This window comes from Tetrao urogallus (assembly GCF_951394365.1).
Source record: "Tetrao urogallus genome assembly, chromosome: 6".
Lineage (NCBI taxonomy): Eukaryota > Metazoa > Chordata > Aves > Galliformes > Phasianidae > Tetrao > Tetrao urogallus.
Window position 1 is genome coordinate 53,520,895 of NC_136819.1, and position 16,257 is coordinate 53,537,151.

Genomic DNA, 16,257 nt, shown 5'->3' on the forward strand with positions numbered 1-16,257 from the left:
AGTTGTTGGGTCATACAGTGCTAAGTTGGTTTTCCTCACTTATCTCCTAAATGTGGGAGTGAGATGTTTTGGCTAATAGGCATATTTAACGGACCAAACTTTTAATTTGATTGAGGTTTTCTAAAAGAAAGTCACTCCAAATAGAAGCTTTTTTTTTTTTTTTTTTTTTTTTTTTTTTTTTTTTAGCATCCCCTGCAGGGTAAGTAGTCTGGATTTGCACTGGTGGCAGGTAACACTAGAGCATGTATGATTCAGGTACTGTATCTTACAGTTTAATAACTGTGCCTTTCTGTTGCTAAATTAAGAAACGCCACGTATACTGTGATGTAAAAAGACTAATTGTGTTTAAAATGGTTTATAATTAGGCAGGTATTTTTAAATGGTGACTGTCCATGTTGCTGAGGAGGTTCAAGTGAACTGGAACGTTCAGGGTTTAGCCTGTTGAAATAGCATATGTAAAATGACATGAGAATTGTTCTTGACCTCAAGAGATTGTAAATGGGCAATAACCTATTTGTAGGTATTTTTAACATGTATTGTAAGCTCCTTGAAGAGGATATATTTTTCTGGAGATGGTTTTTACAAAGGAAAGATGTTCAAAATTGTATGAAAATAAAAACAATAAAAATACTGCATTCTATTAAGAAAGGGACCTCACATAGTATTCCAAACTGATTGAGAAGTACTGTGCTTTTTAGATATACACTTAGAAAATATCCCTGCTCTTGAAAAAAGTAAATATTTTAATTCATTAATGCACTGTGTTAAAAGGTAATAATCACTTTTACTCAGCTCAGCTGTAAGATAATGATCAATGTAAATTCATCAGGCCTTCTGGCAGGTAGGTGTGAGCAGAACACAGTATGGTCACTTCATGAACGGTTTGTGCATATCTGGGTTTTACTGTCACGTGCTTTTGGGCTTTTCATGATTCATTTTGCAGTGGCGAGCAGGATGTGGCCCTTTAATTGTGATTTCATTTGCTTCTTTTTGGAGTTTCATTTCGTCTGTTACTGTTACCCAATTCGTTGTTTCCATGTTAGGAACTGGTGTGTTGCAGCCAGAGCTGTCTTCCTGTTTGATCAGATGTGAGTTAACTTTGTTTTGTATCGGTGTTTCTTTCAGGAAAACCATAATTTGGTTAGGAAGTCATCTAGCTAAAATACAAAGCTCACATTTTCTTACAGAATATTTGCAATCAGGAGGTTCTTTTAACTGGAGGAATGAGCTCAGAACTTTGTATCTCTTTCCTCAGAGCAGTCCAAGATTCCATATGTTGGCAATAGAGGACATGAAATTGGACTTCTCTGATGTGTGTTCAGAATGCACAGCTATGAATGTATTCAAAAGAATTGATGGTGTGTTGAACTACTTTTACAGCTGAAAAGATCTTACCCTGTGAAAGATGGTTAGTTTAATTCAGTCATATTTCTAATTTTTGCCTTTTCCTTTATTGCAGTTGTATGCTGAATGTATATGAAAGATAAATTTGTTCCCAAGGTTTTGAGGGTTTTGATTTCCTCTGGCTTGGCTTTGAGCACTAAAGCAGTCACTGAATGAATAGCTGGGAGGAATGTACACAAAATGCCTTATGTTTAAAAGCCCTCAACAAGTTGTTTGTAGTCCCAATTACTTTAAAAGAGTCAGAGGACAATAATGGGATGACTTTTCCTAAAACATAGGACATTTTCATTAAACGTCTTAACTTGGTATTTTGTAGTAAAGCATATTTAAACTGTAGCATAGAAAGAATGTGTGCACAAAAACCGATTTTAAGGTACGTACTTGACTTCTAGGAACTTGAAGTTTACAAAATAGGAATGTTCTTACAGTGTCTTCTGTAGCTGTGCTTGCTCTGCTGTACTATTAATGGAACCTGTTGTGGAAGATCTGGAACGCTGGGTGGGGAAAATGCAGGTAGGATTTTCACTGGGCTAAGGAAAATTGCACTGTAGCTTATTCTGCCGTTACACAAAGTATACATCTTATATTTTCATACATACTTCAGAGTGCCACGTTCCACGTAGCACATGGTTTGGTCTGTAGGAAACGTACTGGGATGTTGCTTTGTACAGCATTACTGCCCTGTCGCTAAGGCTGCAGCTGCTTTTGTGGAGTTTACATGAATGGACTTTTACTCCTCTGTTTTCATGTTTAGCACAAAACATCATCTAGTATGGATTAGTATTAGAAGGCAGAAGAAAAAAAAAAAAGCCAACTGAAATATTTTCATTTTAATTCATTATTAACCAAAAATAAATTAAGATTCCTCCAATTAGTCATAATAAAACAGGTAAAACCAGAGCACTTTCTTTTCCCTAAACTACTGCTGGAGTTGGATGTGGAAAAAAATGATTCTAGTGTGAGCAGCAGCTGGTACCAAATTATTTATAAATGCATTTAACATAGCTTTTAAAAGGTGGTGAAGTGTCTTTTCAGAAGGGCAATGTACTTCATACATCTCCTGGAGTGAAGCAAAAGCATTACTCACACGTCGATTCCTGTTCACTTCAATTCTGATTTATGAAGTCTTTAGGAAAGAACACTACATTATTGAAGCAGGTACAGATACACGTTTTTTACTAAAAGATATAAGCTAAATTGGGATTATTTGGTTGCCATTTGAAATGCAAAGCTGAAGCTAAAAGTAATGTAGAGTGTAATTTGGAACTCAATTCTTTTTTTCCATGAGACAGAAGAGACAGCAGTCTGTCCCAGTCTGCTTATGCATAAGAAATTTGTTTTCCTGACCTGTTCCACAGTGCAAGGCAGATGCAAGTTCTAGAACCTTTCCTTATGAGAAAAGTTTCTTGTTTACAATAAAGCTCTTACTTTTGCTTCCTGTTCTGTGAACCACAGTTAAAGCATCTTTCTTCTATGGAGTCACCCACGGGGCTCTTCAGCATCTGGTCACATTGCCTTATTACTTACCTTGCTAATTCAAATAAAAATGAAACATCAGGGTAAATTGGCAAAGCAAAGGGAGTTGTTACTTTGCTTAGAAACTTTTCTCAAGCTTAGGTGCAGCTTTTCTTCTGGAGGAAAAATTGAAAACAAAGTAACCAACGTGACACCAGAGAGATGTACTTCTTTATGAACAGTGTCTTTGAACGTGGTGTGTAGTTTTGTTTGCTTCTTACCAAAACAGTGTTAAACAGTCCTGATTTTAAAAGCTGACAGGTTTTCCTCTGCTATTAGATCTTATTATTGCTTTATTGGTGTTTTTTACACATTTCTTGTTTGTTTCCTAATGAGTGTCCTAAACTTCCTGTAATTCTCCTTTTGTGAGGATTCTCTTGAACTTGTAAATACTTAAGGGCTGTTAGTGGCTGTTGTAGCTGCTCAAATACATAAAACAGGCCTTGCATGCTGTATGTAAATACATCTGTTGTGCTAAAAGTTGTCTCCATTTCAGTATTTGCTTTCTCAATACAAAAAGGAGATTCACATGCAATATAAGATGTTTTAACAATTCAGTTGTATGAGGGGCCATTGCTGTCGAGCTCCTATTAACGTTGTTGGGATTTCTGCACCAAGTTCCATATATATTTCATTGAGAATGAACCCTGAATGCATCCAATGATTAGTGTGTGTTAGGTGACTTGCCTGCTAAGGTGTACGTGTCATATCCTTGCCTTTTTGAGATTTGGGAGATTGTTCTTAAGATCTCTTATCCCAGTTCTTACATGACTTTTAAAGAGCTGAACTTGGAAGTTGTTTCACAGCAGCTGGATCTGGTTGTACATCGGCAGCAGTTAATTGACATTTTTTCCTCTATACTGTAGCAGTGCTGAGTAACAAGATCCAGAATGCTGTCAGTAGCTGACGTAATGGCAGGAGAACTGATTTTTTTGGTTACTGAGACTCAAGTTTCCGTAATAACCTTAGTTTTAAGGTATGACTCAGAAGCACTCTCCTGCTATATGCTACAAATGGCTTTGAGGAGCTTTGGATGACTTTGTGTCAGGAAGTTACATTGAATCATTTAATGCCACGTCTGACAGTTTCACAGAGTTGTAGGGATTGGGAGGGACTTCTGGAGATCATGTAGTCCAACGCTGCTAATGCAGGTTCCTGACAGTTGGCTGCACAGGAGAGCATCCAGGCAGGTCCTAAGTATGTCCAGAGAAGGAGATGCCACATCTCTGTGGGCAGCCTGGTCCAATGCTGTTACTTCCAAAGTAAAGAAAAATTTCCCCTCTACTCCAATAGAAAGCTTAAGTGTGTTTTTGTTCCAGGTGACATATGAACATACTGAAAATATACTGTAAGTACTTTGAGTCAGATTGATTGATAACTGGGTCACTAATGTTGTTCCTCCTATGCTACTTTGTGAAACAAAGGCAAGCAAAACTTAATTTGGAACCAAAATGAGGTATCACATGGCAGAGAGAGTATTACTGTTTAGGTGTTCTCTAAAATGCTTGTATCAGATGCTGAGTTTTTAAGCAAGTTAATTATGCTTACGTTAATTAGAAAATGTTTTTTGCACTTAGTTCTGCACTTGAAGTAAGTTGCATATTGGTAAGAGTCCATTTAATAAAATGAAGCAGTAAGTAGTATGTGCTTGCAGGATGTAGTCAAGGTCAAAGAGTGTAAAGGGTGCAGAGGAGAATGCTACCTTGAAAATATTAATCAGAAGTGTAAATAAGAAGCCCTCACAGTTGTGACTAAACTGTGTGACTAAACCTGTCACTGAGATGTTTTATTTTTTGAGAACTTTATTTTATTAGAAAGTCTAGTGGAAGTCAAGGCTGATAGGCCTGTAATGAAAGAAAGATTTTACAACAGGGGTGTTTATAATACCAGCACTGAAAGAGATAATTTGATAGCTAATAGCTTGAAATGTCAGAGCAGAGGCTGAAGGGGATTTTATAATAATGCACTTAAAATTGGGCCAAAATTTGGCCTATTCTTGATCTATATGAAATATGTAGTAGTATACATAAATATATATTAAAAATATTGTGCATATTGGACTTTAGCTTTTAAAATTCTATGCATATAATTTTCTTGTTATTGTATTCCCCAGTAAAAGCAGGTATCCATAAAATATAACCCAGGTTTCTCCATATTAGGCAAGGATATATGTTGACAGTAATCTGGGAAATGATGTGGCTGTACCCCCAGTCTCTCCACCTTTTGGAGAGCTTTTATTTTAAACAGAACGAAAAGTGCTTTCAAGTGCAAGCCCTGATTTAGGTTGAGGATCACGTGGTTGCTGTATAATAGCGTACAACTGTTCAGAAGTTAATGTCAGAACCTTTGGTTATTGTTAATGATATTTTTGTACTTGTACACTTTCTGCAGTCGTCAACTAATATTTAAATTCACGGTAACTGAAGTGTCTAGCTTCATCTGCCAAGAGTGTGTAATAAACTACTGTTGGATTCAGCTGTGTTCTCTTGTCTTTCTTCCTTCTAGTTGGATGCAGATCACAAATGTAGAACACTATCACAGAAATCTCAAACAGTGACATCAGGCTGCCATGTAGAAGGACTGTTAGGGCAGCGTTGCCTTCTGAGGTGTTGTTTTAGGTGCAAATGTCCAGGAAAAAAGAGTGAAGAAAGATTTAGATGTCTTAACATTGGTACTGTTGAGTTTCATATATTAAATAATAAAGTTACTGTTCAAATTGCATGCAGAGGCTGAAGTTACATCCTTCCTTAATTTTCTTCTAGTTGCACACTGAAAGAATCTGGTAAGAAGCTCTTATTGTGGTGGCTGAACTTGCTTTGCCCGTAAGCAGTGCCTGCTGTGGGCAGGAAGGAACAGCTCCACAAATTTTGAAAGTGCTCAAGTTTGGGTTTCTGGTGGCTATCTGATGGGTGCTTGCACTGCAGTTTTAGCTTAATGAGGCGGATGATTTTATTTGAAGTCAGAATCCTTCAAGAACTCACTGCCATGAGTTTGTATCCTGTTGGGCCGCCCACCCTTCAGTAACTCATCTCCCAAATATGCTTTGAAAATCAGCTGACTGTGGCTGTTTTTTAATAGACTGTTTGAATATCTGCAGCTTTTCATAGAGGGCGTGTAGGCAACATGTTTGCATGAGCATTGCTTCCTTAGTAAACGAGTCCAATTGCAGGGTACTAATTTCAAATGCTTCAGATTGTATTGCCGTAACTCCTATGTAACAAACAAACCACCAAGAAGCATTGGTTTAATTTAGGATCTGCATAACCATCTCTAGCTTTAAGGTTTTTTTTGAGAAGTGCAGCAAAAGAAGTGAGTTGTTGTAAGTCTTGCTTTTTCTCTTTCTGCAGTTGTGCAGTTAATACTAAGTGAGGAAGTTTGAGCAGTGAAGTGATGTTTGAGAAGCAGTGCTGCACACACTGGAATGGAGGGAATTGTGCTTGAAAGGAAGTAGAAATGCTATTTCAAGCCCATTTGTTGAGCATCGTGCAGTGTTTCTCCTTGCAGTGCTAATTGCAAGGATTTTTGTGGTGCTGGTGTGCAGAATTCTACTACTTACATAAGGTAAGAACTTCATGACATGCAATTCTCCTGCTACTTGAAGAGGTTGTGGTTTTTGTCCTGTCAAGGCCTCCTTGGCCTCTGTTAGTCCTGACAAAGGAACTCCTAAGGATAAACCCAAAATAGGATAAAGGAACTATACTGTGAAAACCTTGACCAATGCAACTAAACCTCACCTCTCTGGCAATTTGAATTAATTGTTCTTAATTGTTCTACTGATATTTGTAACTGGTTGTGGTTGCTGGGGATGGGGAGGTGGGAAGAAGGTCTATTAAAAGCACTTAACTTGTTATCGAAGCAGAGCTTGAGTCCCTTGGTTCCATTAAAATAACTTCTAAGGTGTTGGTCTATCTCATCTTTCTTCCTGAATAAAATAATTTTGAAAAGGACTTGGAGTAGCTCAAACATCTGATAGAGCTTAACTGATAGTTTGTGCTATAAACTGCAATACAAAGATGTGGTTGGAGCTCTTTTGACCAGCCCATCTTGGATAAATAATACTGAACCAACAGCTGTATCATTGCAGGCCTGGAGATGCCTGAAAGCCATCTGCATCTGGCAGTGCTGCCACAGGTGGCCCTCTGTGAGCTTGGGTTGGACCAGGCAGCCACCAGAGGCCTCTTCCAATCCCTACCATTCTGACAGACCCATTTTTCTATTGTGTTCCTTTTCCGTTCTGTGAGACTGTTAGATCACGAGTGGACCAGATGAGGAGAAATGCGTAAACTACACAGGTACAAATTATCTTTAATAGTTCTTTGACGTAGTTTAACCATGGTTTGCAAATAGGTTGTCTAGTTTGATTGAACTTTTTGCTTGCCTATTAGCTTGTGCAAGGTCTTCACTTTAGTTAAAAGCTGAATTCCTCCCTAAGAACGGGGAACTGTTTTGGCTTAGAGGTTATCTAGAAGTGACATCTATTATATAGTTCATCTTCTGTACTAACTCTCATGTGGTTTGATGCCAGGTAGTCTCAGATGTGTCTGTAGACAGATTGCTAGAATCTTAAAGAAAAAAAAAAAAATAAAGCATGGAAGAAAGCGTGTTCTACTTCCCAATCAGTTAGAGACACAACCTTGCTGTATTATTTAATGCATCATGTTTATCTCCTTTGGTATTCCAGTAGCTGTATTTGGATAATTCCTGCCGTAGAAAATTCAGTCCTAGTGGCTAATCAAGTCCACAGCTGCCTTGGGAAGACTGCCAACAAAAATGCCTATATGAAGTGCTACTTTGCAATTGCTGATCTCCTGCTGTTAAGCAAAGTGATGTAATCATACTTGCCTTGCAAAGAATGATTAAACTTCAGAACAGAATGACCCAGATTTCTACTAACCTGCACAAACTTCTGAACTGAGATTTACGAAGCCAGTTACTTATGCTTTCCCTTTAGTTAGAATGGACTTTAATCATTCACTTTTGGTGATTTACTGATTACAGCGTTTTTCATGCTGTAATACTTACTGACTGCTTAATGATTACTGCTGTGGACTGCAGTGGATCAGTTACAGATGTTGGAGCTGTAAATTAAATAAAGCTATTTTTGGTCAAGTGGTCCCATGCTGCTTTAAGAATTAAAATATTTTCTTTGGACTGGTGTCCATGGGATGTAATGCAGTTGGGTAAGTGGTATGAAAGTTGTGAAGGGATAAAAGTTATCCCTGTCTTTAAGCCAGTGATAAAAGAACAAACCAGTTTAACATTTGGGCTGATCTCGTACCAGTGTTAAGTAGCACAATGCATCATGCTTGCCTTGCTTGGGGGTTCTTTTCTGGTTCCTTAGTATTGGTGATGTCCCTGTATTTTGTACTGAATTTGCTAATGGAGGGTTGGAAGAAAAATTAAAAGTTGTTGTGGTCAGGTTTAGCTCTTGTCACTTAGAGGCGTCCAGGCATCTTCATTTGGTTGCTGAGAATTTTCTTGTCAATGCAAATCAATGCCTATTTCTCTTCTACATACGAGACATTTTAGTAGTTATATAAAGCAGTATTGATGATACAGCAGTTTTCTTTTTTAACTGTGTAACTCCTTTGAAGTCCTTATTTCTCTCTTTCCAGGGAGAGTAGACTTGAGCATTTTGGGATCAAATCTTACGTAATTCAAATCGTAGTCAACCGGTTTCAGCTAATTAGCAGACCAGATCTTGAAGCAAAGATAGCAATGGTAACTCCCAATAACAACAAAACTTAGAGCACATGCAATCCAACAAATATATCCATTCTCACAAGAAATTGCCAAAAATAAGTCACTGGGTGCCGTATTTGAGCTCATGACAACATCTGGCATTGCTGCACTCAGGAGCTTCGCACGCTTGATAGCTTGACAAGGAGGAAGCCAGGAAGAAAGGAAATGCCTGAGTGGTAAGCCTTCCTTTTTAGTCTCTGTACAAATGGGGAAAAAAAAACACCAATCTGAGAATGCTATCAGATGAGCCCTCTGGGTGGTCTCTGGTTACTAATTAGATGGAAAATTCTAGTGTTGCTTCCACTTTGATCTTTTTGCTTCAGGGAAAATATATTTTGCCAATAACAGAACAGCCAATTCAAAACAAATCTCCACACATGCACCCAAAGTGGGTTTCCTGTTAAAAGGCAGGAAGACAAATACCTGTGTGCAGTCTATTTCCCATACTTGAGCTGTGGTAGGAATACCTGCTAGACTTCTAGAGAGGGTTAGAAAATAGCTGAGGATGAGCCCACATTGTGTGGCCTAATTCTGGGTTCAGTAGGGTCATCTATGAAGTCTTAAACTGACAACCTGTGCAGATCATGAGAAATGTTACTAACAAAGAATTCATGCTGGAAAAGATGAGGGATGCAGCTTTTACTATAGGATGCTGAAGTTAGTGTTGTTTCTCCGAGGTCAAAAGGTAGCATGGAGCTGAACTCTAGAGAATAGTGTCTTCATCAAGCAGTCTGACTTTGCAATCAAACCATCCTCTATTGTTGTATATAATTAGAGTTTCAGTAGTTCAGGACCTTGATAATCACAGTGACAATAAATTTGCCTCTTTTTACATCTTCTTTCAAGTTCTGTAGGTCTAACTAAAAAATGGTATAGAGAAGTGACCCACACACCCTCGTATCAAACAGGCAAAAACTGCAAACTGAAACAGTCTACTAAGATGTAATTTTTGAAGACGTTTTAAATCAACCCTAGAGAATCCCATTGCCTTCTGGTATGTCAGCTGTAGGAAGTCTGTGGATGGAGCTATATTCATTGATCCCAGGTGTGTAACACTTCATGCATATGCAGATTTACTGCAGATTTACTGTACAAGTTGGCATAGGTGGCTAAAATACACTACCAGATAAATCTTTGCATGCTGGAGTGATGTGCCATGGAAGAAGATTCTGTATGAGGCAAAAAACTGTGAAGAAGCCTGTAAGTTGAAAGCTCTCCCTGTACATCAGATTAATTAAATAGTGAAGTACTTTGCATGCTGCTGCCTGATTTGATAGATCTTGACTGAGTAGTGCGAGTTAAAACTGCAGCAAGTGATGTTCAGATTGTTATCAAGCCCTACCAATGTTATTTATGAAAAAAGTTATTTTACCTGCATATAAATATTTTTCTACTTTGAATGTTAGACATCAAATGACTCTAAAAACAACGGAGCTTTTATTCTCTCTCCCTCTTTTAAATTTAACTTTGCTGTGAGAGGAAGAAGCAGTTCTTGCTGACCTGCATTTGGCACAATGCAACCTGAGAGCAGGTTGAAAAGGCAGATACCAGAAATATTTATGGTGTATTAGGGCAGCACCTAGAAGTTGCTGCCAGTAGTTGGGGATGGTCGTGTTGCAACGTATGTGATGGCACTGTGTGGGCACACAGCAAGGAGTTACTGTTGCAGAGCACCTGCTGTGTGAATACCTGACCTTAGTCCCGGAGCACAACACTGAAACTCAGATTTGTCTATGTAGCTACTCTGTCTTTTAAGGTGGGATTCATAGAGTTTCCTTTCTAAAAACGTATTCAAGTTCTGTCTGTGAACTGACTGTCCAGAGTTAAGAGATCTCCAGAGGCAGTCGTGCAATTGTTGTGATGAATTTTACAGATGTTTCCAGCAAACACACGCTGTGACTCAGCAGCATTGGTGTACCATCATGAAATTTGTACTTAGTTAATAGGGCTGGATTCATCTGGCAGTACTGAGTGCCAAATATGTGGCTGTAGAACTATGTCATTCCAGTTGATCTTGCAGCTGTTTTCACTATGTGAACTATGAACAGAAGGTATTTGTTGAGCTTGCGACAATACTGATCACCCTGGGAAACTCAGATATGAAACTGTCAGCTAAAAATATCTTTCATTGTATTGTCAAAACTTACAATACAGCCTTACTGTATTAAATTCAGTATTTTCTTTAATGTAAACAGATTTCAGTTTGAAACCTTAAGAAACACTTGCTAATCTGAGCAGTGCTTGTAGTGCTGGGTGACAGACTTATGGAAGGCATTTAACTGCAAAAACACTGGGATGGTAATTTGGCTCTTTGTGCTTTTATTGTCACATGTGCTTTTGTATTTCAGGAAAAAAAAAATTATAAAGGGAAAAAGAAAACCAAGGGTGTTTCTTCATGGCAGTTGGTGAACAGGTCCGTCCTCTGGGATACCTGCTTGGCAGGTAGCTTTCTGGGAACTGTGTGCCTGCGGCTCCTCACAAATGTAAATAACTGTTAAATTTAGTTCTAATCAATAATTTAGCAAGCTGTCATTAAGCTGCAGTCTAGGTGAATCAGCAGCGTGTCTGTGAAATACGAGTTGATCGTTCTGCAGTACTGAGGTGATCACAGAGATGGGCTTTCTCTGCTCATCGGGATACTGCAGTGTTGCTAGGTGCTCAGCTAGCTGTGGTGATAGCAACACTACTTGGAGCATGTAGAATTAAGGTTTACCACACAAGTGGGCAGCAGCTGAGATGTCAGTGCTTTGAATTAGCTGCTGGCTGAAGTTCTGCTCGCTTTACCTGTCAGCTTTAAGTCTATTAAACTGCAGGAGTGTTTTATGTGGTTTGCATGGGTTTCGATGATGTTCTGTGCTAATTACCCACATGATGCGGTCATGTTTTTCTGGTTTAGATAAAGCTGCTTTACCTTGCCAGAAAAACATGAGATCAGTGCAAATGTTTAGGTTTTGGCTTTAAAAGTGATTGTGGGAGCAAATGTAGTTCCAGGCTGGTGATGGAGGAAAAAAAAGTATTTGGTAAAAACTAAGCCTTAACCTGCGGGGTTGGGAATATCATTGCTTATCATAACTTACAGCGTTTGGGGGGGGGGGGAGGGGGGGTGAAGACCACCAATCTAATTTTAACTGGTAGAAAGGAGGCGGTGCCATGGCAACCGGACTAGGCCGCTGCGGTGCGCCCCGCCCCTTCCGGTTCGTCACTTCCTCCCTTGCCGCCGAGGAGGTAAAATGGCGGCTGGCAAGGCGGTGGGAGCAGCCAATGGGGCGGCAGGGGATTACTTTTGGGGCGGGGCTTATGGCGGGCGGGGCGGGAGGAGTAGCCAATGGGGCGGCAGGGGAGGGCTCTGAGGGCGGGACTTGTAGCGGGCGGGGCGCACGTGGCGCCGGGCTGAGGTGAGCGGCGTGCGGCCTCTGGGTAGGGGGTGCGTGAGGGAAAACGCCGGGTTACGATAAGGATTGCAATCGGTTGTAACGGTGTGGTTCCGAGTTCGTTGTCTCCTAGGGGTGTACGTTTGCTGGGCCCCAAGTCTGCTGTGAAGTTCCGGTGCTTCTGGGGGGGAGCTGGGCTGTGTCATCTGTGGCTGCTGTGCGATGGCAGCAGCTCTGTCACTGCTGTCGCAGGGGCTGCTGGGCCAGACACGGACGTGCCCGCTTTTGGACATGGGTGCGTTTTGGGATGTGCAGGATGGACAGCGGAAGGCAGGCGAGAGCCGTCAGAGCCTGCGCTGGCATCTTTACAGCAGTGTGGGCTTCCGTGTGGGAGCACTACCATTGCCTGAGCTGTTTGAGGTTAGGAAGTTCAGCTTCCGGCATGCCTTTGTCCTCTTTAAAGTTCACCCTGACACACTACAGACTTCTTCATTACCTCCTTCTCCTTATCTTGTTGCTGTGCTCTTTTCCTTTAACAGAAGGGTTACATAAATTCTCAGTGTGTCCTCCTCGCTTATTTCCTCCTGTGGCCTCCTTTTCATTCCCTTTTCCCTCCCCTCTCAGCTGTTACCACCTTCCCACTTGCCCGTGGCAGAATCTGCAGCAAGGAGGAGCTCTATCAACAGTTCGAAAGGGTTGATAACTGCAGGACAAGGGGAAATGGTTTCAAGTTGAGGGAGGGAAGATTCAGGTAGGATGATGTCAGGAGGAAGCCCTTTATAGAGAGAGTGATGAGGTGCTGGAACAGCTGCCCAGAGAGGCTGTGGATGCCCCATCCCTGGAGGTGTTCAAGGCCAGGTTGGATGGGGCCCTGGGCAGCCTGGGCTGGTATTAAGTGGGGAGGTTGGTGGCCCTGCCTGTGACAGAGGGTTGGAGATTCATGATCCTTGAGGTCCCTTCCAACCCTGGCCATTCTGTGAGCGCTGCTTTGCTGACTCGCAGTCAGTGTGCAGAGATGGGATGCATTCAGTGCGATCTGTAAAGAAGCTCAGAGCATTCCCTGTAGGGTTGGTTAAATAGCTAAGGTAACTGCATGAATGAGACCAACTGCAGAACATTGTTAGCCTGGAAACAAACGGGAGAAAGGAGAATTATGAAGCAGTATATTCAAAGTTGTTTATTTGGTAGATGGAGCTTTAGACTGGGAGATGTCTGATGCTGAAATCTTACCTTCAGCTTAAATTTCAGTAGTTTGGATTAAATGTTTCTATGAAGTATTTCTTTCTTAGCTGATATTTTAGTGGGAGTTCTGACAAAGTATTTCAGAAGCAAACAAGTAATAGGGGCAAATAGCTCACCAGAAAAACAAAGCTAGTCAATCTGTAGCGCTAAGAAAAGTGGTTTGAATTGCTGGACAAATACTGAGTGGTTTGATTAAGCTGTTTTAAAAGTTCCAGCTTAGAATGCATTTTCTGTCCTGCTTTTAGGGATGTTCAAGCATTTTCAACAATCAGAATATTTTGTAAGTGGTGGAAGGAAACAAATACCAGCTATGCAAAGCTCATTTTAACAATTTCACATTAATATTTCCTTTAAAAATCTGCTAATCTGTAACGATTTCTTGTTCTTTGAGTCTTCCCGTTGTGTCAGACGTCAGCGCTGAGCAGATTGGTTCAGCTGTCTGACTGCTGGTCATTAGTGACATCAAGTGGGCTGAGTGTGAAATGACACGTTCTGTCCCTTGCACGCTGGTGCCGTCAGCTCACTGAGTTCCTTGTGCGTGTGATCGATCTGAGCCACGCTGCTGGCTATTTGTGGTGCTGAGGGCTGCAGTCATTGCAGGACGAGCCCCCAGCTCTCCTGGCAGCGTCAATTAAACGTTCTGATGTGAGAGGGACACATTGTGTTTTCCGCTCGGCCTCTATAAGAAGATGTGGCCATGCAGTAGGAGCACGCTCAAGCTGTTAGGTTTTTATCCCTGTGATTTCAAGTGCATGGGGAGAGGAAACCACCACAGGCTGGAAGCGGGCTTAGTTCTGCTTGTGACAGCGTGCAGTGAGAGCTGCTGTGCCGTGTGCCGCCTGGCTGCCAGTTTGGTGTCTTCCAGAAAGAAGCGTTGAGCCCGCTTATCTCACAGTGGCTTGGTTTTCAGTCAGCTTTCCTGTCTGTTCTTGGCTGTGCAGGGACAGTTGTGGGTGCCAGGCCGACGGGGTTGCAGAAACAGATAAAGTAAATCAGAGCTTTTGCCCCTGCTGTTCCAACCGGGAACTGTTTTAACGGTTAAACTTGATTGTGATTTCTGCTCCAATCTTTTTTATGGTCAGTTTATAGTCTTAAACTGTGCCAGTATTGTTCTTGAGTAGCCCCCTCCTTCCCCTGCATTTATTCCTTTGATGTATCTGTAGATAGTAATCATATGCCCTCTTGGTCTCCGTCTCTGCCAAGCTATACAAGGCAAAGCATCCCAGCTACGTCTTGTAAAATAAACAGTCAATTCCCTGGATCATCTAACCCGTCCTCTGGGCTACGTTATGGTTTAGTTATCAAGAGATTGGCTTCAGCAATGAGTCCCTCTGGCAGCCTGCCGTGATCCTGTGAGATTTGGATTGACTGAAGCACTGAGAACAAATAGGGCTGGAGAGCAGGGGTATTAAGATGCATGAAACTTTTGCCTTACTTCAACTTGTCTTGTTTTGAAGCAGTGCTGTCTGCTGAAGATACTGGGAAAAGTCTTTGTGGATCCACTGCAGATCCTTGAGGTTTTGTGGGTGCTAACAAAAGCACACAGCTCTGGTTAGGATTTGCCAGCAGGGCTCGGCTGTGTTGCCACATACAATAGGTCTCTTGCTCAGAAAGTGAAGGAGTATTAATGCGTAAATACTTCTTTTGTCCTTCCCTTCCTCGTTTCTGCTTCTAACAACTGAGACCGAAGTTTCTCTCATACAGAATATGAACTTTCAGTGCAGTATGCTGCAAAATCAACGTGTATTTGAGTGTTAAAAAATCACTTTTCCCTTTTTATGTCTGTGTAGTGCATTGGTGATACCAGTACAGGAGTGTTGTGTCTGGGTCAAGTGTGAACACTGCTGAAAGGCCCTTGAAAACAAAGAGCTGAAGAGAATGCCTCACGTGTCTACAGTGCGTGCAGACTTGGTGCCTCACTATCTTGTATGGAAGCTGAAAGGTAAATTCCCTTCAACAGGATCGAGTGGACATAGCTCTAAAAACTTTTATTTCAGCCTTTTCATCCTACTGCTGTCGCTTGGATGGCTGCTTTTTCCTTTTGTCTGCTGTGAAGCACTGAAAAGCGACCTTAGGGCATGGTAATGGTTCACCAGAGCCTGCCAGCTGTCGTGCACAAAGAGCTGTTTTGGAAACCGATCGTCTGTGAACTGTCACGGGCACACAGGGATCTCCAGTTTCCACTGTTGCTTTTATACTGGAGAGGCTCTGACAAATCATGTTGATGTGGTGACGTTCTGCATTAGCTAAATATCAAACGGGGATGTTGCAGGGTGTGACTGGTGGGGATACCTTCGGAACTTGCACATTCCTGGGAAGCAAATGAGGGGAAGACAGCAATGCTGTTTCCTCCACTTGGGTTTTGCAGTTGTTTTCCTTGCGTAACACGTCTGGAACTGGGGATGTTGGTGCAGTTAGAAGTGGTCAGGCACAGGAATGTTCTTTGGAAAGTAGAGCTGCCACGTCTGGGCTTAGCTGAGAACGTCTTATCAGCTTCCCAGCAGCACTCCTAGTGGAGATGTGAACTGCAGTACTGAGTTAGGCTTGGGTTTTTAAGAAAAGCGTCCTGAAAACATAATAGCCTTGTTTTGAAGAATGAGAGTGCTTAAGTGAAATTACTGTTGTGAAAGAACTTCTGAAATCTCCTGGTAAATAAAACATTTCATCTCATTATAGGTAATTTGGCACCAGTGTGTGATGGCAGGAGCTATTTTTCCTGCTGTAGCTAAGTGTCTTTGTATCCTTTTATTCTGATTGCTGCTAAGTTTAGGCTGAAGTTTCCCAGGCTTCCTCTGTGATGTAGAAATAAATTCCTTGGAAGTATTTCAGCAAAATTTACCAGTCTGTGGGAAGAGTCTCCACATTTCCATTTTTTTTTTTATATGAGGATGTTGATACCGAGTAGCAGTGTGTAATTCAAAGGAAATAAATACTCTTATTTCAGAGCCACTGAATTATTCATGCAGCTGTGTAAGTAATTCTT